Source organism: Arvicanthis niloticus, chromosome X (assembly GCF_011762505.2).
Source record: "Arvicanthis niloticus isolate mArvNil1 chromosome X, mArvNil1.pat.X, whole genome shotgun sequence".
Taxonomy (NCBI): domain Eukaryota; kingdom Metazoa; phylum Chordata; class Mammalia; order Rodentia; family Muridae; genus Arvicanthis; species Arvicanthis niloticus.
Genome location: NC_047679.1, coordinates 34,666,997 through 34,673,007, shown reverse-complemented (window position 1 = coordinate 34,673,007; position 6,011 = coordinate 34,666,997).

The window sequence follows — 6,011 nt, the reverse complement described above, 5'->3', positions numbered from 1 at the left end:
ACACACACTAGAAGAGGGCATAGGATCCCATTACAGATGGTTATGAGCCACTATGTGGAAATTTCTTGTTTCTTTTTTCTTTTTCTTTCTTTTTTTTTTTTTTTTTTTTTCGAGACAGGGTTTCTCTGTGTAGCCCTGGCTGTCCTGGAACTCACTCTGTAGACCAGGCTGGCCTCGAACTCAGAAATCCGCCTGCCTCTGCCTCCCAAGTGCTGGGATTAAAGGTGTGCGCCACCACTGCCCGGCAATGTCTTGTTTCTTAAGATTAATTCTATGTAATGACTTTATCTTGCAAGATCAATGACCACATTCTCATGGTTTGTGGCCTTACCTCTAACTTTAGGCATTTTGTTTGCTTGAGTTTTGTATTTTAAGGTTTTGTTTGTCTAATTGCTTTTGAGACAGGGTCTCAGTATGTAGCACTGGCTAGCCTAGATCTCTCTATGTGGATTAGACAGTCCTCAGACTCACAAAGATACTTACCTTTGCATCCTGAAAGCTAGGATTAAAGGCAGGCTCCACCATGTCTGGTTCCATCTCTTGTTTTGAAATTGTTTTACCACATAGCCCAGGCTGACCTTAAACTCCCAATCCTGCCTCAGCGGTTTAAGCACTGGGATTGCAGGCACGTGCTTCCACCCAGCTGCTTTTTCTACTCTATAATAATTGCATTTAAAATATACTTTTAAAAATTAGTATTTGCACTACGGAGATGGTTCTGTGGGTAAGAGAGTCCTAAAAGTGGAAGAAATCTGGTTCCCAATATCCCCTTCAAGGGCATGTAGCCAATGACCTAACTTCCTCCCACCAGCCTCTATCTACCTCCGGAATCTTTTGCTATTTCCCAATAGCACCCAGTCTGGGCTGTCTAAATATAAAGCTTTGAGAGGACATTTAAGAGTCAAACTCTAGCACTTTACTACTTGGTGTTTTTGAAATAGGATTGGGAAGTCTTGTGATGATAAAAGCTATGTGCTTTGTCCTCCTTGGCACTTGTGATTAACAGAAAAGCAAGCTTGGTATATATCTGAAAATTCTCGAGGACCTCTTTGTAAGAATGTCTTCCAAGAGCTAACACTGTAGCAGGAGGCCTAGGTGTCAAAACTAATATCTCCCTCCTCTTAGAGCAGTCCACTATATGTATACAGTGTGGACATGCATTAGGATTTTGACAGTCACCAAACAAAAGGAAGCGAAAGGCTGAGATGGTCCAAGTCAACCACCTTTCCCTACTTTAAGAAATTACATCAAGAAATTGTTGTGCATTCTTGTTAGAAATGGAGATGATGTGCCTAAGCTCTGAGCAGCAAAGCAGGACAAAGAGCAGGGTTCCTAAGCACCTTCTGAAACCAAGCTGGTTTTCTTTTTATCATTTATCTATTATATATGATACTGACTTTCCCATCTGTTATAATAGAAGCTAACCATGCTTAGGAAGAAAAAACTCTATGGGAGATACTAAGAGAGTAATTTCATCTCTAAGCTTGTACATTAAGTTTTAATGTCAACAGCGAATAATTCTGACATTCAAATTTCATTTGCACTCCTAGAAAGATATATCTTCCCTGCAGGGGATAAGATCTTTTTTTCTCCAATGACAAATGATGTCTGTAAGATTTTCTTCCAAAACTCATTTATTCTATACGATGGAGAAGGCCATAATGAATTTGCAGGGGAAACTGAAACAGCCTCCCTCCCTCTGTAAGAGATAAAGATGGAGATACATGGAAGGAGAAGGAAAGGGGCTAGGGAGATGGCTCAGTAAGTAGTAGTACTTTGCTTTGGAAGGATGAGGACTTGAGTTCAAATCCTCAGCACTTGAACCATATCTAACCTGGACTCAGAAAGGTGATTTCCACTTACCTGGGTATACAAACCACATTTAAGGGCAGATCTCATGCTCAAAAGTACATGGCCAACACAGAAAGAACTTGAAGGTGTTTTTGGAGATTTTTTTCTTCATAATGCTTTGTCTGGGCTTTATTTTTTTCCCTTACTGGTTGTTTGTTTGTATATTATGACGTCCAATTTTGAGTTTCTCTCTCTCTCTCTCTCTCTCTCTCTCTCTCTCTCTCTCTCTCTCTGTGTGTGTGTGTGTGTGTGTGTGCATGCATGCATGTGGTGCATGCATTTCTTGTGCACTTTTGTTGTTTCTTCCCCCTGCCCCTCTATTTTGTTTACTTGTCTTATTTATTGACCTGTCTGCTTTCTTAAGAGAGAAAAAGAAGGTGTGGATTTGGAAGGGTAGGAAATTGAGAGGATATGATGGATGAGGAATCATAATCAGAATATATTATGTGAAAATAATTTTATTTTAAATAAAATAATTGGAAAAACCCTAGTACCCATTTTAAAAGCAGCATGTGGTTGGGTTGTCCAATCACTTGTAACTCAAAGTAGTGGAAATGAAAGGATCTGCAGGGCCTGCTGTCTGCCAGCCTAGCACCAGGTTCAGGTAGAGACCCTATCTCAAAGGGCTAAGGGGAGAATGATAAAGCAGGACACTGAATATTCTCTCTTGACCTCTGAAAACATACTTGGGACAAACACTAACACAAAAAATACATATATGCCAAAAATACAGTACTCTCCCTCTCTCACACACTCACACACACACATGCACACATACATATACCACACACACACACATATATGCATTCACTATGTATACACACATGCATGCACATGCACACAATAATGCACTCCCACGTACCATACACAGACTCAAACACATACAGATACACCACACACACACACACACACACCATAAACATGCTCACATACAACACAAACTGAAGAAAGAAAAGGTAAAAGAAAGAAGGAAAGGAAGAAAGCAGCAGAGAGCTTTCTCTCCCTTCTCCAGTGAGGATCAATATTTAATCTTTTCTGCCTGAGAACTCTGGCCCAGCTAATCAGGTGACAGAGACTGCAATGTGGCAATCCATGCTTACTCTCTATTGTTTGTTTTTTTTTAAATGAAGATATTTTCAGCAGGGTTAGATTTCTCTTTGTCCAAAAAGTGATTTAACCGTGACATATTACATTTGTGAACCAAGTAGGATTAAATGCCTCTTTTCAGAAATTCTTTTCCATGCACATATATGTGTAATGGGGCTGTGTGTGGAGGCCAGAAGACAATTTGCAGGAATCTGTTCCCTCCTTCCACTGTGTGATCTGAAGTTCAAATTCAGACTGTCAGGGTTAGTAGCAAGCGCCCTTACTCCCAATCTATCACACAACCTCTCTCCTTCTCTTTTTTTAAATACCTCTTAATTGTATATAATTTGGTGCCTGGAAGTTGTCATCACCTATTCCCTTGGGTTCATCAAAGCTCGTTTTAGCACTTAGGAGAAAAGTGTCTGTGAGCAACTGCAGAAAAATAAGCTAAATAGCTCTCACAGTACCTTGTAAAATTAGTATTTGTGTGTGAGTGCATGTGTGCGTGCATGTATGTGTGTATGAAGGACAAAAAGCAACCTCAGGTGTCATTCATTCCCCAGGAGCATACACCTTGTGTTTTGAGACAGTCTTTTACTGAGACCTGGAGCTTACCAATTATGCTGGGTTGGTGCAACCGCAATTCCCCAGGGACCCTACTCTCTCCATCTCTCCAGTGCCAGATTACAAGCATGTACCATGATGCTGGACATTTTAGTTGGCTGCTGAGAGTAGAACTCAGGTCCTCATGCTTGAGCAGCAAGTACTTTACTGACGGAGTTATCTCTCAGTCCTTAATTATGGTTATTTAAAATATTAATCAACTGATGCGTTCATCATAATGAACGCAACTGAGCTTGAAACTAAAAATCTAGGTTTGCGGGTTTTTTTTTTTCCAAAAGTACATCTGAGAGCTGGTTTGAGCACAGTGGTTTATGTGTGATCTAACCCAAGATTTTCCCCATAAGACAGTGTAGAGGGGAGTCAGGAAAGAGGAGGCAGTGATGAAGGGGGTGTTGTACAGCCGTGACTGCTGTGGTTAGCTGTAGGGTTAGTCTTCATGGGGTCCTCTTGGAAAAGGCATAGGATTCCACTGGCAGCTATTCTAATTGAAAAACAGCGATCTGGGCTATTGATACTCTGCTCCCAGGAGCTATTTGCATAGTGTGCTTTGCAAGAACCCAGATCTTTTGCCCTATGCTTGTTGGTCACACAGCTGAGCATGCTCCTTTGGTGTGAAAGATGAGTGGAGAGGAAATATTGACAGAACTCAAGAGCATCAGCTCCAGCACAGACTGTTTGCAGAAGAGTGATGAGTAAGGAATATTTCCTTGTGGGTCTTTCAGGGCACAGATGATCAATGTTTTGAGGGTTAAAAGCTAAAACTGGAGTTGTAACAGAAACAGCAAGGTGTGGTGGTATATACTAATAATCCCAGCACTCATGAGGCAGAGGCAGGAAGATCATACAAATGTAGCAAGACCTGCTTTTAAAAACCAGGCAGTGGTGGCGCACACCTTTAATCCCAGCACTTGGGAGGCAGAGGCAGGTGGATTTCTAGTTCGAGGCCAGCCTGGTCTACAGAGTGAGTTCCAGGACAGCCAGGGCTATACAGAGAAACTGTGTCTTGAAATAACTAAACAAACAAACAAACAAACAAACAAACCAAAGGGCTAGGGATGTGGTTCAGCAGTATGGCACTTGACATGTATATGTAAGGCCTTGGATTTAGACAAAAGGAAGGGAAAAGTCAGATTAGAAAATGAATATATATTGGCAGGACTGCCTATATGATTACAGAGTCCAATGACAAATACAAAGTCAGTCTCCTGTTCAAAGAATAGGAAAAAATGTGCGGTACACAGACCAAGTGGATGAGAACCTCAAGTCTGCCACACACAGAAAATTAGACTTAGAATGTGAACCATGCACCTGCACTGGATGGTGAGAGAGCCTGGTCTTGTTTAGTGGGTATCTTTTCAAGATTTGTGCTAGGGTTTCTTAAAAGGGTAAACTGAGTCCTGAGATGTTAGCTGCTCATTTACCATAGGACTTGACTACTCTAATCTTGGAATGTTCAGGTGGTATAGAAGAAGGCTGGGCAAACTTGTTCTATCAAGAACTGGGTAGGAAACACATTCATCTTTGTAGCCTGACAGGCTTCTGTGCCATCTGTATCACTTGCAGATGGTGTATAAACAGTAAGGCCTGGTTTTGTTCTGATTTTGATATAATTTTCCTTAAGGTTGAAGATGCTGGCATTGCCATATAATTTTCCGTGTGTCATGAAATGACCTTCCCTTTTTCTTAAGACAGATTCTTTCATTTAAATATCAAGGTGACCTTAAAGTTTTCATTCTCCTGCCTCCACCTGTCAAGTGCTGGGATTATATGTTCATAACATCATACTCAGCTGCCTTTGGTATCTTTGTTTTGAGTTGATGCCTCATGTATGGCAGACTGGTGTCACATGTATGGCAGGCTGACCTTAGACTTGCTATTTAGACAAGGATAACCTTGAACTTCTCTTCTTCCAACTTCTACCTCCCAAATTCTGAAATTACAGGGGAGTGCCACCACATTTAGTTTATGCAGTGCTGGGTGGGGATTGAACCCAGAGCCTCCAGTATGTTATCCAGCTACTCTACCAAATGAGGCATATTTGCAGCTTCCTTCTGCTTAAAAAAAATGAAACTATGTATATTTGCATTTTGTGCCATGGTGTGTGTGTGTGTGTGTGTGTGTGTGTGTGTTGTGTGTGTGTTAGTATGTGCACATGAGTCCACAGAGGTCAGAAAAGAGTGTTCTCAGGAACTGGAGTTACAGGCAGTTATGAGCTGCTGATATGGGTGCTGGCAAGTGAACTCAGATTTTCTGTAAGAACTGTATATGCTCTGAGCTGCTGAGCCATCTCTCCAGACTCTGATTTTATTTTATTTTGAGAGATAGATAGATAGAGAGTATTCAAGGCCAAGGATGGTCTTGAATTCACTGTAAAGTCACCTGAACTCCTGATCCTTCTGCCTCTGCTTCCTATGTACTAATATTATAGGCACATACCACCATGCCCAGAT